The sequence below is a fragment of the Cuculus canorus genome, chromosome 2, assembly GCF_017976375.1.
Source record: "Cuculus canorus isolate bCucCan1 chromosome 2, bCucCan1.pri, whole genome shotgun sequence".
Lineage (NCBI taxonomy): Eukaryota > Metazoa > Chordata > Aves > Cuculiformes > Cuculidae > Cuculus > Cuculus canorus.
Genome location: NC_071402.1, coordinates 24,886,552 through 24,904,852, shown reverse-complemented (window position 1 = coordinate 24,904,852; position 18,301 = coordinate 24,886,552). Strand labels below are relative to the sequence as shown.

The 18,301-nt window shown below is 39.7% G+C and overlaps 1 protein-coding gene and 1 long non-coding RNA gene across 5 annotated transcripts in view; one reads left to right on the top strand and one right to left on the bottom strand.

Moving 5' to 3' along the window:
• The window catches only part of CPQ (carboxypeptidase Q), a 157,199-nt gene that overhangs the window by 66,747 nt on the left and 72,151 nt on the right, over window positions 1-18,301 (top strand). The gene's annotated exons all lie outside the window — the stretch shown is intronic.
• LOC128851408 (uncharacterized) lies at window positions 10,257-17,730 on the bottom strand. Its single transcript, XR_008448778.1, has 3 exons — window positions 17,494-17,730; window positions 16,096-16,299; window positions 10,257-15,094 (listed from the first exon to the last, which is right to left on the bottom strand). It is a non-coding gene; the product is annotated as an uncharacterized LOC128851408 (long non-coding RNA).

Below are 18,301 nucleotides of genomic sequence, written 5' to 3'. Positions count from 1 at the left end.
GTAGAATGGTTTACAAATTTGAACAAAAATAAACTAGAATGTATATTGTTTTGGTAGTTACATAGTCTCTTGACATCTGATTTCTATCACAGTGTTTGAATTTGCAGCCATCATTGTGAAATATTAGTCTCAGGAATGGCATACAATGTCCTCGTATAAATTACTCAGAAAAAATCCCTGTATCCCATTTCATTTAATCAGACATATATTATCATATAGAGGATGGAGAACAGAATAATATCATAATGTAAGATGCAATAGTCTGTAAAGCATACTGCTTTAGAAATTGCATGAAATTTGTGTTTTTTTCAGGAGTACACATAAGCAAGTAGAAGTAGGATTTTACTCGTGTTTATTTCAGCTCTGCAAGGAAGAGTATTAATGCTGTCTTGGTACTTCTTTATGACTTAAAATTCTGGGCTTAATTTTTTAATAGTGTGTTTGATCTAATGATGATTGTACTTGGTTTCTGCTTTCAATGATGTCAAGATTTTTCTCATCTTCTTTATATGCCAAATTTAATGTGCTGCTAATAGGAGAAAGTGTTTAATGAAATAATATTCCTTCACTCTAATGAAATTTGCTGCTGTAAGCTATGCATATATATATGTGTATGCTTTTAGGAGGGTCTGTTCCATGATCTTCCCAGGCACAGAGGTGAGGCTGACAGGTCAGTAGTACTCAGGGTCATCTTTTCTACCTTTTTTAAAAAAGGGCACAACGTTACTCTTCTTCCAGTTACCAGGGACTTCTCCTGACTGCCATGACTTTTCAAATATCGTGGAGAGTCGCTTGGTAACCACAACTGCCAATTCCCTCAGGACTTTGGGATGCATCTTATCAGGTCCCAGTCAGGTCCGAGTCAGGTCCCATCAGGTCAAGAACTTGAACTGTTGATAAGTACGTTCCTCTCTGTCTTATCTTACAAGCAGATGCTGCAGCTCATGGTCTGTTCTGCTTATATGATTTTCTTTCTTGGCATTGTAAATCTGAAGTCAGGGATGTCTTGGATTTATATTCTCCACTTCTGTCTGAAGTCCACTGACCTGAGTTTATATGCTAAAGTGCTCCAGGGATCTGTTCACTTGGCTTGAATTAATGTTCAGATGATACTTTATTTGACTGTCTCTTAACACGTTCTGCAAATTGTTCTGCAAGTCTTTCTGGAACACTGCAGCTGTTATATTGTGCATATAAATAGGCTATAGTTAATAAGCCTATTTATAGCAAGCCCAAGTCTGATGATTTTTTTTTCTCATTCATTAGAGTTTCCAGCCTTCAAATACGTTCAACAAAATAATTGGATTACACCCTTACCCACTGAGTTTGGTGCATTTACTTTTTTTACATTGATTAATTTGGTGGTTTAATTTAAAATTGCCTAGATGAATTTAAATGCTCTGGTTTAGGAAAGGGATACAGCTAAGTGTAAAGATATGTAAGTAAGCTGACTTTGATAGATTGGTTAAATTTCAACAAAATCGGTAAGGATAATATTCCAGATTATACGAAAATTTTTAAGCTTTGTATTCTTTTATCTGTGGACTTTGTTACACACACAATTTCCTGCTAGAGATTGACATAACAGCCCTCCCTGACCCTGCAAAATACCCAGCAAGCCTTGCAGAATGCTTGAAAGTCAGCAATGGCTAACGCTCAAATTAATTCAACATTCAGTTACTGTAACAGGATTTTTGTGAATTAAGAAGTGGTTAGGGGATGTTCTTAGTCGCACTCAGTATAACCTTCTGAGTCTGGTGGTGACTGGACCAGGGTAAGGGAATGAAGAAGGTGATTGCAAGTGTTGCCAAGCCCACAAAGATAAAGCTGTAAATACTCTGGAGGAGAAAAGAGCGGTTTAAAATAATCTTGGCAAATTCATAAGAGTCATAAATACTTATCAGGATGAAATGCACTCACCACTTCCTTAGGAAGCAGCGTGTCCAGAGAAGAGCAACGAAGCTGGTGAAGGGGCTGGAGAACAAGTCTTACGAGGAGCGGCTGAGAGAGCTGGGGTTGTTTAGCCTGGAGAAGAGGAGGCTGAGGGGAGACCTTATTACTCTCTACAACTACCTGAAAGGAGGTTGTGGAGAGGAGGGAGCTGGCCTCTTCTCCCAAGTGACAGGGGACAGGACTAGAGGGAATGGCCTGAAGCTCCGTCAGGGGAGGTTCAGGTTGGATATCAGAAAAAAATTCTTCACAGTAAGAGTCATTGGGCACTGGAACAGGCTGCCCAGGGAGGTGGTCGAGTCGCCTTCCCTGGAGGTGTTTAAGGAACGGGTGGATGAAGTGCTTAGGGACATGGTTTAGGGAGTGTTAGGAATGGTTGGACTCGATGATCCAATGGGTCCTTTCCAACCTTGTGATTCTGTGATTCTGTGAAATTGAAAACACAGTGTCCTCTGACAGAATGGCTTATACAAGGCCCTTGCTGTATTTGCTGAAAATGGTTCTAAGGTACTTTGGACTTAGCAGGCTTGATACAAATTGCAGCATAAAAAGTAATGAGATGGCATCCAGCTTTTCCCTGGAAAAGTTGTCTTGACATCTAAGCAAGCCTATTTTAGACAGATGTAGAAGCTAGGGGATTGAAGGATCACATTTGAAGAACACGTTTGTACAGAGATGAGTGGAAGCAACTAGATAATCTTTTGTGAGTGCAAAAAGCTGAGTCGCTGAGAGGGCATATGATTGTTCACCATGCTGTAATTGCTGCAGTTTGTTTCAAAAACCTCTGCACTAAAAAGATGGCTTTGTTTATCCAATTATCTATGTAGCTCTTTTAAAGCTTTTTTAGTGACTTTATCATAGGATTCTTCAATGTCATAAAGCACAAATATTAGTAATTTAACATCCAGCCAATAATATATAGATGGGAAAATACACAATTTGCAAGTCTGCCAAATTGAATCTCTTGCTGCTAAATTCAGTTTTGTAAAAGGATAAAGGAACCCAAGTTTGTGTTGAAGGCACAAAGAAATTTCAGTTTGTTTTCTAACTGACTGCAAAAGGCTATGTAGGTTTAAAGAAAAAAACAACAAAAAATTACAGCCAAACTTTTCCCTGCTTAACCAAAAGTCACTTAATGCATTTAATTAAGACGATCTTTGAAAGCCGCTAAGAAGTTGAAGAAAGAGCAGTTAGCTTGCAGTAATTTTAGCTGTCTGAATCTAGGGGCATTGAAACTGTCTAAATTGCTGTAAATATAGTTTTAATCATTTGAAAGAATCTTCTTTGTCTATAATTGCCTTTTCATTTAAATGTGTGTCTTTTAGGAATAGATAACAGTTTCTTCTCTCAGGGTGGTGCAAAAAGATACTAACATATTTTCAATAACTTCATTTTACTGCTTTGAGTGCTTTTCTTCTTCCTTATCTGAAACCACATATTTAATTGTAATGTGGATCATAATTGCTAGTACCAATTTAAAACTGGGATGTTGAACCAAGCAGAACCAGTGACAAGGGATTATCTGAACTGTGTTGAATACAGTGTCGCTGTATGGATGCAACACTGACCTAGGATATGAGTGTGGTGACAGAAGGTAATGTGGTGTCTTTCTCATCATGTAAATCAAAGCATCCATCTCTTGTGGTGTAGAATAAAAGACATCTTCGTCTCTCTCTTCCTTGGTGAACCAGCTACATTAACAACCTTTATCAGATGATAATCCACAGAAATGATTTCTTAAACAGTTAACATAATGCTGTGCAGTTGCTCTGAAGCAGACCAATGGAATTAGTAATTAAGAGACCTTAGTTTATCTAAGGTTTTCTACATAGTTCTATGAAGAACTTCCTTTTTTTTTTCCACACCTGTCTTCATTTTCTCTGTAATGTCTCTGGTTTAATCAAACTTTTGCATCTGGAAGAAAATAAAATGGTTTTCTGGCACAGGTTTAACAAACATGCATCTTAAACAATTTTGTTCTGCAGGTGAAATTGGAATTGGTTGGATGTGTGAACCAGCACAGAAGAGCAATATTTTAAGAGCTGAGAAATCTAAAATGTTTATCACAATCTACTCTGAACCTTGGAAAAGGGATCTGAAAGCAACTAGCCTTGTTTTGAGAATTTTTTGCATTCTTTGTTTTGATGCTTTTCAAAAGAAGGATAAAAATGAAGGGAAAATGGTAGCAAAATTGACTCAACCTGTGAGCAAAGGAATGAAGTAATTCTATGTCACTTTTTCAAGTGCCTAATAAATGGTAAAAACACTTAATTGTGATGAATAAAAACAGCCTGTAGGTAACTTTCCTACCACAAATTTACAAAACCAAAGCAAATATGAATTCAACATACCATGATGTGACCTTCTGTTTTAGTCTTGGACCTGGAGGTACAACCTTCACCACTGGAACACTACCCACACAACAGGTAATGTGCTAAGTTTGTATTGGTGAGGATGCCACATTTCTAGCTTTCTTCCCCTCACATCCTGTCATCGTAAAACAGCAGTCTTTCTCCAGGCATAATCCTCACCATCTGGTTTAACTGCAGTCCGTTTTTGAAGTGACGTGGATAGTCTTTACTCCTTCTCCCATTTATTTGAAATTAAGTGCAGGAAGAATTGTTTGTCTGTGTGCTATAGCCAGATTCTCGCACTGTGGCCTGCAGAGTAGTAAATGACGGAAAACTTTATGATGGTTGAAAAATGAGTCATCTGGTGGGCAGGCTGTAGTTCTGGGAGGAGAAAGGAAATACTGTGCAGGTCTTGAGCCCGTCACCTCTGTGGGTTTATGGCTCAGTTGTGAATGGGTGGTCATTTTGTGGGCCAGAAGCACATTGTTGAATAAAGAGTTGAATGGAAATACCCGTTTTGTTTTTTTGCTTTCAACCTTATTTATTTTTGTGAAGCTTTAACTGTGAACCTCCTCTTCCATTCCCCTGCTGGGTGCCTGAATGTGTGGTGAGCATGCCTTCCCAAGCATTGCTGGTTTGGGGTGGGAAGTGCTGACTGTGCAAGAGCAAGTCCTGGAGAAAACTGAAGGCAGGCGGAGGTTGGGATTTGCCACTGATAGTTTCTGAAAATAATTTTCAGTTGACCACTTGATGTAATCTGTGCAGTGCTAGCCATGTGGGGCATGTTTTTTTCAATTACAAATTTAAGGTAATTGCTCTCTGAGTTCAAGGTCAACTACAAAGGGTTGCCTCTCCTATCCAGTATTGTTATCTTATTTCTGATCTGGAAATGGGAGAGAAAAGTATTCAGAGAATAGTTTCTCCTAGAGGTATTTATGTGTTAAAGCAACTCCAAAGAAACTGAATGTGCCATCTGCTGTTCTGTCCTGAACCTCTCATTCCCAAGCAAAACCACAGAAGGACTACTCAAAGGCTACTATAAACTCGTCTGTCAGAATTTAACCACCTAGAATTGGCATGGTCGGTGTCCAGGCCAGGAGATGAGCAACCTGTGTTACAATATTAACGGTTAAAAGAGAGACAACACTCATGTCTTCCCGACTTCTCTGCTAAAATGATTTGAGTCCTTCCTGAAGCAGTCCCCATGAGTGGTGATGAAGCTTCTATTGCTCAGTTCTCTCTTCCTGCTTTTCAACAGCTTCAGAGAGTTGTGGGTTGAACTGTTAAGACAATGTGGACTTGAATACCTATAACGTGTGGACGAGACAAGGCTACATATTCTTTATTCTTTACTACATATTTCTGTATTAATAAGACGAAGGCTGTACTGATCTTGTGCTTAGATGAGATCGGTTCATGAATGAAGATCAGCTAGATGAAGGTGAATTTGATAGAGGAGAGTTCTGGTGGGACAATTAAGACATTCTGAAGAAACTGCAGACCTGGTACTTGTGTCTTCTACTGAAGATATTTACCCTATACTGATAACTGTGCTTTAGTTGTGTTCAAGGTGTGGATCCTTCTCTACTGGTCTTCAATTTATGAGCCTGTGCTGTTTAAAAATACAGGATGAAAACTGTAAACTCAGTAGGTATGCCCCTCTTGTATGATGGGCCATATTCTGACATGTTACTTCTCAAAGTTGATCCAAGCCTGTAAAGTGGAATTCTTCAGGAAATAAGGGCTACCACCGACCTTCTGTTCCAGAGAAAGGCAGCTTCCTTTGACCTAACTTTCTCTGACATAGAAATAAAGTACCATATACATCTGCAAATACTGTTTCTCCAGCAAAAATAAACAAAGCCTTTTAGCAGACATTCCAATGCATGCATTTCTCCCCTTGGAGTAGGTTAAAGGACAAACAGTATATGACAGATACTCATGCTGCAGAATGATGCACTGCCACTGGACGTTTAACACGAACTAGTTACAGATATTAATAGACAGCTAGGGCTACTCTGATATGAATAATTGAATAAAGAATTTTCAGTTGTATAGTTTGGAATAAAACCAATGAGGAATGGATCTAGTATTGGATTAGAGTCCCTTACTTTATGTCTTAAATAGCAGGGAAAGATCAGGCTTTGGGAGTAGGGAGTTCTACCTGACTAAGGGTCATCAACCCCATGAAAATCTGTACACAAAATTTAGGGCCTCTCCCACAACAGGCAGGCAAGTAGGTGAACTCTCAGGGTATGAAGCAGGAAAACGGCATCTGGCTGAGGTGTCCTCAATTTGTATCTGGGCTGTAGAAGCATTTGAGGAGACATAGTCTTCTTCCTGCCAGTAATATCTGGACTGTTCAAACACTTGGAAATAAAAATCACTGGGGAGTACTCTGGCGTTTGTGTTTCCCTGTGTAGAGAAATGTATGTCCATGATGGTATACAGCCCAGAGCAGCCGTCCCTGTGAGGGTTCATGCACAGGACCCATCAAGAAATCGGAGTCCAGAATCCAAGCATGCAAGTTCTACTCTCAGATGAAGTCATTCCTTTGCCTGGGGATTCTCCTGGATTTTTGTAGTTCTTGCAGATGCCCAAATATTTGTGATGCTACTAATCACTGGCTTAAACTTAGTTTGCTAAAAGATGTAGTAGGCTAGATCCGTGACTCATGATGATCTGTAATATTTTTTTTCTTTTTTCTCTTGCTGGAAATTAGCAGCTTTTCCAAGACTCAGCAAATACCAAATAGCAGCAGCCTTTGTCCTGAGTTCCCATCCCAGTGTTCTGCTGACTGCAGTGGTTTTCTGCTGAATGCGGAATCAAGATCTGATGCTAGTACCTTAATTTTAATGCTCTACATGACTCCGCTATCCATTTTCAAATGTACTGTTCAAAATCTCTACAGTTGGTCTGTCTGCCAGTGAACAGGTAGGAGACAACTTGCAGGGGAAATGAATATAGATGAAGAAGTGGATTCTCCCAAGAGAAAAATCAGTCTTCATATCCATTTACTAGAATATTAACTTTTGCTTCTGATTGCATCCTCCTTGTCCCAACCAAGCCTGTCTCTGAGTGAATATGGTTATTTCTTTACTTACAGTCTTCAGAACAGGGCTAGGAAGAAGAGATTTCTATTTTTACATTCATGGGAATGTGTTGGTACAACAATGAGGAGGGATCTTAAGTCCCAAGGAAAATGTATTCTAAACTTATTTTTATTAAAAAAAAAAGTACAGTATGTGCTGGATCCTCTTTTTAGTTGCTGAAAGTTTTGTGTTGCACAGCCTGGCTTGCATACTTCTAAGAAAAATCTTTGGCTGGAAATTCATGTTCTGTACTGAAATAGGAATAGTTTTATTCACTTAAGCGTTTTTATTCCAAGAAGAGTTGGAAAATGCAGGGAGAAATTTTTGCTACGTAACATGCTTTGTTTCTGGGTGTGACGGTGCACAAATAATACATATATGACATACTTGGGTATGCTGTTACATTGTTCTTGGCGATCTAGTCAGGGAGACATTCAGTGAATGTTGTCAGAGCTGGGAATGGACCAGAGCACGTATTTGTAAAACAACAACTTAAGAACAACTCACTTCTGCATGAAAGGCGTTGTTGGGGATGTGACGGTTGGAGGACGCCTGGGGCAAAGCGATTATGAGATGGTAGAATTCTCAGTTCTAGGTGAGGTGAGGGGTAGGTGTAGCAGAATGGCCACATTGAACTTCCAGAGGGCAGACTTTGGACTGTTCAGAAGGCTGGTTGATAAAGTCCCATGGGAGACAGTCCTTAAGGGCAAGGTAGCCCAAGAGGGCTGGGTGCTCTTCAAGAAGGAAACCCTAGCAGCTCAGGAGCAAGCTGTCGTCATGTGCTGGAAAATGAGCTGACAGGGGAAAAAAACAGCCTGGTTGAGCAGGGAGATATGGGTGGGCATGAAAAAGAAGAGGAATGTCTATGAACTTTGGAAGAAGGGACAGGCGTCTTGGGTGGACTGCAGGGAGGAAGTGAGATCGTGCAGAGGAAAAATCAGGAGGGCTAAAGCCCAACTAGAGCTCATATTGGCCAAATCAGTGAAAGATAATAAAAAATCTTTCTATAAATACATTAACAATAAAAGGAGGAGCAGGGAGAATATTCAGTCCTTATTGGATGCAAAGGGGACAACTGTGACAAAGGATGAGGACAAGGCTGAGGTACTTAATGCCTTCTTTGCCTCAGTCTTTAGTAGTAAGGAAAGTTGTTCCCTGTGTGTACATACCCAGGACTTAGAGGAGCAGAATAAAGCTCCCATGATACAACAGGAAGTGGTTAGAGATTTGCTTGGCCAATTAGGCACTCTCAAGTCTATTGGGCCGGATGGGATCCATCCAAGAGTATTGAGGGAGCTGGTGGACGTGCTTGCCAAACCACTTTCCATCATCTTCCAGCACTCCTGGCTGACTGGGGAAGTTGCACTTGACTGGAGGATGGCTGATGTTATACCCATCTACAAGAAGGGTCGGAGGGAGGAAACTACAGGCCTGTCAGTCTGACCTCTGTGCTGCGGAAAGTCATGGAACAGGTGATCTTGAGTGTTATCATGAAGCACATGCAAGAGGACCGGGTGATCAGGCTGAGTCAACACGGGTTCATAAATGGCAGGTCCTGCCAAGCTAACCTGATCGCCTTCTATGACAAAGTGACTCGACTACTGGACGAGGGAAAGGCTGTGGATGTAGTCTTCTTAGACTTCAGTAAAGCCTTTGACACACAGCATTCTGCTTCAGAAACTGTCAGCCTCTGGCCTGGACAGGCACACACTCTCCTGGGTGGAAAACTGGTTGGATGTCTGGGCCCAAAGAGTGGTGGCAAATGGAGTTAAATCCAGCTGGAGGCCCATCACAAGTGGTGTCCCCAGGGCTCAGTGCTGGGTCCAGCCTTGTTCAATGTCTTTATCAATGACCTGGATGAGGGGATCGAATGCACCCTAAGTAAGTTTGCAGACGACACTAAGATGGGTGGAAGTGTCGCTCTGCTGGAGGGTAGGGAGGCTCTTCAAAGGAGTCTGAAGAGACTGGACCAGTGGGCTGAGACCAATGGCATGATGTTTAACAAATTTTTCATGGAAAGGGTCATTGGGCACTGGAACAGGCTGCCCAGGGAGGTGATTGAGTCACCTTCCCTGGAGGTGTTTAAAGGATGGGTGGATGAGGTGCTGAGGGGCATGGTTTAGGGAGTGTTAGGAATGGTTGAACTCGGTCATCCAGTAGGTCCTTTCTAACCAATTGATTCTATGATTCTATGATTCTACACTTGAGATGCAACAACCCTGTGCAGCTGTAAACTAGGGGAAGAGTGGCTAGAAAGCTGCCTGGAGGAGAAGGACCTGGGGATGTTGGTTGACAGCCATCTGAACATGAGCCAGCAGTATGCCCAGGTGGCCAAGAAGGCCAATGGCATCTTGGCTTGTATCAGAAACAGCGTGACCAGCAGGACCAGAGAGGTTATTCTCCCCCTGTATTTGGCACTGGTGAGACCGCACCTCAAATACTGTGTTCAGTTCTGGGCCCCTCGCTCCAAGAAGGATGATGAGGCTCTGGAGCGTGTCCAGAGAAGAGCAACAAAGCTGGTAAAGGGGCTGGAGAACAAGTCTTATGAGGAGTGGCTGAGGGAACTGGGGTTGTTTAGCCTTGAGAAGAGGAGGCTGAGGGGAGACCTTATTGCTCTCTACAACTACCTGAAAGGAGGTGGTAGGGAGGTGGGTGCTGGCCTCTTCTCCCAAGTGACAGGGGACAGGACAAGGGGGAATGGCCTCAAGCTCTGCCAGGGGAGGTTCAGGCTGGACATCGGGAAAAAAATTTTCATGGAAAGGGTCATTGGGCACTGGAACAGGCTGCCCAGGGAGGTAGTTGAGTCACCGTCTCTGGAGGTGTTTAAAAGACGGGTGGATGAGATATTCAGGGGCATGTTTTAGTGGCTGATAGGAATCATTTGACTCGATGATCGTGGAGGTCTTTTCTGACCTAGTGATTCTGTGATTCTGTAAAATTCTAATCCAGCTCAGTTTCTTAGTAGAGATTTTTATTTAAATTACATCTAATAAACAAAATCATATCTGCAAACCTCATTTTGATTAAGGCTTCATTCAAGAGGCTGTGCAGAGGTCAAGGCGCAGTAACTAACTCCAACAGATTCATTTGCTGTTTGCTGGGGCACATTTTTTCTCCCTAGCCTCTATTTTCTGCATTATTCTTAATTAACTGAACATACTGGATAATTTTTAACTGTATAGAGATGTCTTTTTCAAACCTGTGACACTGTTTTCAGCTTTTTGTTGTGTTTTATAAGAATGAAAAATGCTAAAACTGAAAGTTGATTTAGTACTTTTGATTGACTGTCTTGTTCAAAAGAGTATGTGAAAGAGGTTCCCGGTGATGCTCAGGAACTATTACTTTTCTAACTATAAAAGAGATTGTTATAATCCTTTCACTAGCTGATTTCTGCATGCTGTAAATGGATTGCTGTGTATCCAGGGAAAGCTGCTCAAGGGAAATAGAGTTTGTGGCTTCTATTTAGTGCATTTTTTTACAGCAGTTACTAGGCTAGAATGATTAATAAATTACTGGTTTAGTAACTTGGAGAGAATCACTTTTGCTGTAACTGTATTACTAAAAAATCATGCCATAACAATAAAAGGTTTCTACAGTGAAATTAAATATTTTGAATGGTGCTTTATATACTTGACAAGTTAATGTACCCTTTCTAAATCATCTTACTGTGGCTTAGGAGGTGGAGGCTGGGGGTATCATACAGAATTTGAACATTGTGGAGCACTAGATTTATTAAGATCCCACAAGTGATTGTGCTGGACAAATGCATCTCCTACTTTCTTTTTCAATGAGGTTTTAGTACTGGAATTGCCTTAGTATGCTCTTGGCCACCCTGCCATGCTGTGACAGCAAGTCTCCAGGGTCAGGTCAGTGAAGCTGAACCTGTGCTGTCTGAAGCTGCCCAGTACAGGGAATGAGGCCAAGTGAAGATCCATCAATACCAGTTGCAACAGTATAGATATAGCCAGTCTGCTCCAGTTTTAGTTTGTAGAAGTCCACAAAGTTGGGAGAACTGAGAAAGATGCTCAGAAAGAAGCAGTTAGGTTACTCCATGACATCCAGTCTTATACCTGGAGCATCAGACAGGACTCTTTTGATCTTTTTTTATTTTTTCTCCCTGAAACAAAGCCTAAAGTTTATCCCACAGGGATATAGGTTGAGTGTTTCAAGATTCCTTCTAAGTGCCTAATCTAAAAGGGTTCTTCTGCCTGTATTTTCCAGGCAGAACAACCAGAGGTATTCTGGGGCTTAATTTCCTGACTTGGTTTGTGCCCTTTGTGCTGATGATGTTTCCTTTAAGCTTTTAGCAATCTTGGATGAGTTCTTCTGTATGTACAGACTATTTAACATTTCTACATGCTTGTTATTTAAGGGCATTTTGAAGCACATTTTTGTCCACAGAAAGCAATCTTAATCATGAATTGTGCTTTTTGTGATACTTTGGGTGAGCAGAAAGGGTTCGTAGAGGTTACTTCTATGTTCAGCAGTTCCGGCAGAGAAACCAAACAGCCGTATCTGTTTAGACTGCCTCCATTCTGCCGAGCCTTTGTAGCCCTGCCAAAGTTCTCCACATCACTGAGCCTCCTCGTGAAAACCAGAGACCACTTCGCTTTGTTCACAGGGCTGAAAGCTGCTCACAGTGTGGGATTTGGGGAGCGAAATTCTTTCAAGAATGAATTACACTCAACCACTTAGAGTCATCAGAGGAGTAAATCAAAGGGATTATTTGTTTTGACTGGTGCCTGATTTGTTTTTGCTGATTATACGCTCAGTCAGAAATTTTTTTTTTTAAAAAAAGCTCCTTAATTAAGTGTGATATTTTTATGAGCAAAAACCAGGCAGAAGAATCTGGCTTAGCTTTCATTATTTCCTCCGTGCAGGACCTTTATCATCTGAACCGTTCTGGCTTCTTTCTGTTATGTCTTATAATAGACAACAATCATGTTTTAAAAATTGGGTGAAAGGATTACAGTTTGTATACTGTATGGCTTAAGCGGAGGGCAAACAATTGTACCTATATCTAAAAATCTGATCATGGGAACTGCTCTACTTGTATAAATTGTTTATAAAGAATTAAAAACAAAGTGACAGAAATGCAGATGCTATAATGTGAAGTAGGCAAAGCAGAATGATTTTAGAGGGAAAAAACCCTTTCTTTTGTTTTACAGTTTTCTGGGCATTTTAAAGGAAATTTGATGGAATATAACTTTAGACTGCAGAGTTAAGAGCAAACATCCTTACAAATAACCACTGAGAAAACTACTTCTCCTGCTTAAACTAATTACAGCAGGTTTTGCTTGTAAAACTACTTAGGAGACTTAAGGAAAGGGAATAGGAATGAACTGTTGCTTTCAACATAGTTAAAGTATGTTAAAAATTATGCTGAATAGTCAATGTTATTAACTGAGAATTCTCATTGCTGAGCTATGGAAGTCCTTATTTCTTTGATTATGAACTTCAGAAAGATTAAATCGAACCAGTTAAATAACCTGTGTAATGGCAAATGAAATTTATGAGGAGCTGCCACTGCATGACCTTTGGTAGAGAGATTTTAGGGGATAAAACAGGTGTGTTCATCATTTTGTCATTAATACAGGATGAGTTGCACATGCAGTGAACTTGTAATCTAATCAATATTAATGAATAGCATTTTGACACTGTTCAATTAAATTGTATTGTTTATAGCTGGAAAATATTAATACTATAAGTCTTGTAGGATCCAAAATATGTTTAAATATTACCATGGCTTTATTAGATGAGATAAAAAGTTATTGAGAAGACGTTTGAAAATTTGATGTTTATCCAAAAATAATGCTGAAGGAGGGGATTGGAAAAATATGCAACTTTAAAGACGTGATGGGTGCCACCTCTGAATCTAGACATAAGATGTAACTGTATCTGTGTGAAATTACCATGTTCATTCATTGAAAACTGCATCTCTTAGAAAATCAATTGGCAATAAATATTTTTTAGCTGATGTGAATTTTTATCAGAACGGAAAATGTTTTGAATAGTGCTAGTAGATGGCATTTAAAGCTGTATTATTTTCCTATTTTTTATGATAAATGTTTATAGTCTGCTAATTACAGTAGTTAATAATAAAAAGCTTTGTACACATTGCCACTTTAAAATAAAATGTGGAGACCAAAACCACTTTGCATTCACTGGGTTAGGCACTTACGCTTTTTTTGGGGGAGAAAGTATTTTTTCTGAAAGCAATCCTGTTAACTTGGGTAACTTTCAGTCTTGTTAAAGGGGACAGAAGTTAGTTGTATTTTAACCAGTACTGTTTAAATGTTCCATCATGCTGAATGTTGGTGATGAGAACACCTGCAGCCTCAACTGTTCTTTTGTTTCCTATGCTACACCAACTGCAGCTGTGCCACAGCACTGCCTGCCAGCTTTGTTGTCGTCCTTGCTGGTTTTAGTTTCAGGTCACCGAGCAACTTGCAGTAACGACTGATAGTCTGAACCTGAGTAGATGTTCTAAAGGAATAAATGAAAAGGGTTTATTGCTTTGGCTTTGGTCCACGTAGCTGGATAGGTGCCTTCTGTGCTGGTGTAATAGATGAGTGGAATTTTGCTGGCTCTGAAAACTCTGGGGACAGGTATCCAGATCTCACAACCCAGATACAATTATCCATATGTAGTTACCCTCTGTGGGAGTATTTGGTACTTGCTAAACTTATGGTGCAATAGTAAGAAAAGGAGAAAAAGTGTTGTTCTTATACAGAACAAATAATATGATTGCCCTCCTAATTTTGCTAGATTCAGATAGCTGTAGTTGTGTTCATCATATCCCAGGTTTTCAGGACACTGAAAGAGAATAACAGGGTAGTTAACTCTCCCAAAGATCTTACAGCTGAAACTAGAGATGAGAGAAGAGTTAAGTGGATGACACTTAGGGAGCAATTAGAATGCTGCTTTGTAAAATGTTTGTAAGTACAGATTTTGAAATAAAATTTATAGAAGTTCAGAGCAAGTACAGAACAGTGTTTGGCAGAAGAGGGAAGGGCCGAGAGATTAGACTCTTTAAGAGGATTTGGGGGCATGGGAAGTGACAGGGTTGGACAGTAGAAAGAGGAATCGTTTTACTCTTGTCATGTTCAACTGAGGAATTAGGAATGTCAGAGAAAAGGAGGTTACAAAGGGAAGGTAACAAAAATGATGAAGAGAGGTGTGAATCATGGTATGTGCACAGGGAATTGGAGAAAGAACAACTTCAGACGATAGTGAGAGAAAGGAGACCTGAATTTTTTAAACTCTGATGGAGAGAGAGAAATGAGAAATGGCAGATAATAACTTTGAAAGTCTCTGTAACTATCCGGTCCTTCTGAAAGCAAAGTCTGTTCTCATAACTAGCATTTCTTGCATTTCATGTAGGTCCTAGAGGTGTCTGCCAGTTGGCCTTCTCATGCTCCCACAAACTCTCCTCTTCAGATATTTTGGTTTTGGTGGTTGCATCTAGATTTAAATTCTCTATATGTAGTAGTTTTTCAGCCCTTTCTATGACTAATATTTTCAAGAGCAGGTAATTCCTTTTTATCACCTTTTTTTCCAGGTACTAGAGAGGTTTTCCAGAATAGAATTTCATGAAGCTGCCACACCACTGCATAATACAGTTGCAAAGATTTGTTGCAATTTAGTTATCTTAGATGGGACTTCATCTGGAAGTCGATCTTTAGCTTGCATTTTTCAGTCCTGAAAAGGAGAAATATTGACTACTTTAAGGGAATTCAGGGGAAAGAACAGAAAATGTAGGCACAAGATGGGGAATGACAGGAGAGAATGACTATAGAATAATTATGTATTTCTGAAGAGAGTGGTGGAGGAGGGAAAAATGTCTGCACATAGCATGAATAATTGCTTGGGATAAACTAAGCAGGAATATTTATATAGAATACTGTGAAAAGCCTCCTGAAAGAGACATTTAACTGTCTAAGAATGGCCGATCACTTAGCTCCCAGAGTTTCCTCCATTTACTTTTTAAATTTTTCAAATGCTGCAAAATACTGTCAAGAGAGAAGTTTGCTGTCATATTGCATCTCTTCTGTGTCCACGTTTTAGTCTGGTTTTGTTAGTTCTGCTATCTTATTAAACAAACTTCTGCTTTAAAAAGCAAACCAAATTCCAATGTAAGAGTAAATAACCTTTGCTCAGCTGTCTTGTTACTGGGGAGTGCTTAGGATGTGCCCAATTGAAAGAGGAGAAGGGGCTACAGAATTGTGTCCAAATCTGCAGATTTGCAGTTCGGAAACTGTTGCTTGTGCTCAATGCTGAATTTTCTTTTTTCCTATCCCCAATGGTTTTGGTTTATCTCCAGTCAGTTAACTGAAAGAAACATGTAAGAACTAGTGAGGAAGGTTTTAATTAATATAATTTGGGATTGTTTCTGTGACCTGGAAAGTTTGGGAGGAAAGCACAAAGGAGAAACAAAGGAATCTCCAAAGTATCTGCGTGTGCAGCCTGCAAAAGAGTGATGGTTTCCATTTGATAATTGCCTACCCATTTAATAGATAGTGAAAGGGTGAGCCAAAGGTAGCAGTTACAGAAATTACACAGCTGCTGGGAGAAGGCTCCATTGCACTTGTCTTTATAAGACACTTTGGGAACTGGCTGAACTTCTGCTGGCCTTGCACTTGCAGCCTTGCACATCTTTGATGCTGCTTTGGTATTCACAATGTGTAGGTAGCATGTTTTACCTCTTGCTCATCCAATCCTTTGATCTCTTCTGTTTTGATGGAAATTTAAACTAGCTTGGTATCTTTTCTGTGGCTTTCTGGAGATGATGTCTTCCACCGTCTGAAATAATCCATCTTTTCCCAATATACATTTTGATGGCCTGTTTTTAGGGGTCCATAAATGCTTTGTGGTGTAGTAAAATCCAGCTCTCAAGGCAAGGTGTTCTGCAATGTTAACAGTGTTAAAAAGGCAGTGTTAACAGTGATTTCTCCTAACTGGAGGCATTTTCCTGAGTTATATGAAAGCTACAATGAAACTATTTTAAAGACCATTTGTCCGACTTGGCGATCAAGTTGAATCTAGTTGTATTTACATTTAGGCCTCTCATGAAGAAGAGAGATGAATTGACTGCTGTTTAAGAATTGTTACATCATGAGGGTACTGGAAATTTGATAATGTTTGCTGGCAATTTTTCCTAATTGCTGGCTATTTATATGGAAAATTAATGCATGGAGCATGTTATATAAACCAAAATAAGTAATATATAATGTAAGCATTGCATGGTTCAGATGGATGCAGCCAGACTAATCAAAGTGGTGTTTAAACTGTGTTAGCAGTAAGTGTTTAGACAAGATCCAGCAAACTGTTTCTTGGCTGCTGTAGAGAAGGCTTATATCCAGCTTCAAAGGATTTTGCACAGGGTCAGAGTTTTCTTATGATTCCCTTCTATAAAAGCCATGAGAAAAAAGCTGTGTACTTCTCTGCTTTCCTGCTCTGTTGATATGAATGTTATTACTTGTGCTCATGTCCTGAATGCATGGTTTGCTAGTTGTCTTATGCATCCCCTTTCGTAAAGGGGAATGCATAAGGGGCTCCCATCGTCAGCCATGCTAGTCCAGAGAAAAACTTTTTAGTTTACTGTAGATTTTTTATTCAAATATCAGTTCTGTAATCTGTTAGCACTATCCCCTGTTTCTTTTGTGCTTTTGTTTTTTTATTTTTTTTAAATCTGTCAAAATTTACATTTTCTTCTTTTGGTGTAGGAGATATTATTGAACCTTCCATCTGTTACACAATTTAGATATGTGGTGAGTGCTCAGTTGCTCCAAATACTGCATGAAGAGGATCCTTCCAGCAAGCACTGGGAGAGGAGAAACTTCACAACAAACTACCAGGCATATACACAATAGCTTCCTTGTGCCTGTGGCTGATGTTCTAACTAATAAATCTAACTAGTACTTTCATTTCTAAAGGGTGTGCTGACAAAGCCCTTGACACTGAAAATTGTAACTTTTTTCAGTAAATATACACAAACATTAAACACCCCCCCCCAAAAAAAAACTTGCAACCTAATTAGAGAAATGTGATCCTTGCAGAAAAAAAACCAAAACATCAGACCATGTTCCTTGTTTACTAACCTGCTGCCCACAGGATATTGCTTGGAGACAGACTGTAGGCACCCATGCTTCTCTGGCAAAAGCTTGCAGTCTCTCATGGCAGACATCTTCATTTGAGAGAAATGAGCATATATAGTCTGTATGTGCAGGAAACAGTTTTCTTTGGAATCAGTCAAAATCCATACTGCACCAAATCCAGTCGTTGTCCCCTGCTGATGTAAAGCACGTTTCTTTTACATTGCCTACAATCAGGGTGATGTGTGCAAACAGTGTTTCTTAATCAACAAGTGATTTTCCACTGTGATATGAAGAGGGAGGGGACACTAAACACCATGGAAGTTATTCAGGTGTTGCGGTGGATTCTGGGAAACTCCATGAAATAAAATAGTCCTTGGTTGTAGGTTCAATTAAAACAAACAAACAAGCTCAGAATGCATTCCAGACCCTACAGATCATGTGGAAGGGAGAACTGAGAGTAATGTGGTTTTAGCTCGCATACTAATTTCTTTTAATGCCTCTGACATTATGTGTTATCTGGATTTAAAAATATTTATATTCAAATGATCTTTTACCTAATATACCTAAATGAAACCCAGGTATATGTTCACTGGAATTTCAACCACTGGTCATATGATCACCGTTAAATATTCCTGATGTAATAATAATATACTTAGTAATTTCCCTTCTGTTGAGAACCTTGGAAAAGCAGTTTTCTTGCTATGGCTGATTGGCACGAAGAAAGTGCCTTTAAAATATATAATACTAGTTTGGAGTCAAGAAATATGATTTAATATCTAGTAAATTTAGGGTTTATGAAAAAATGTGTATA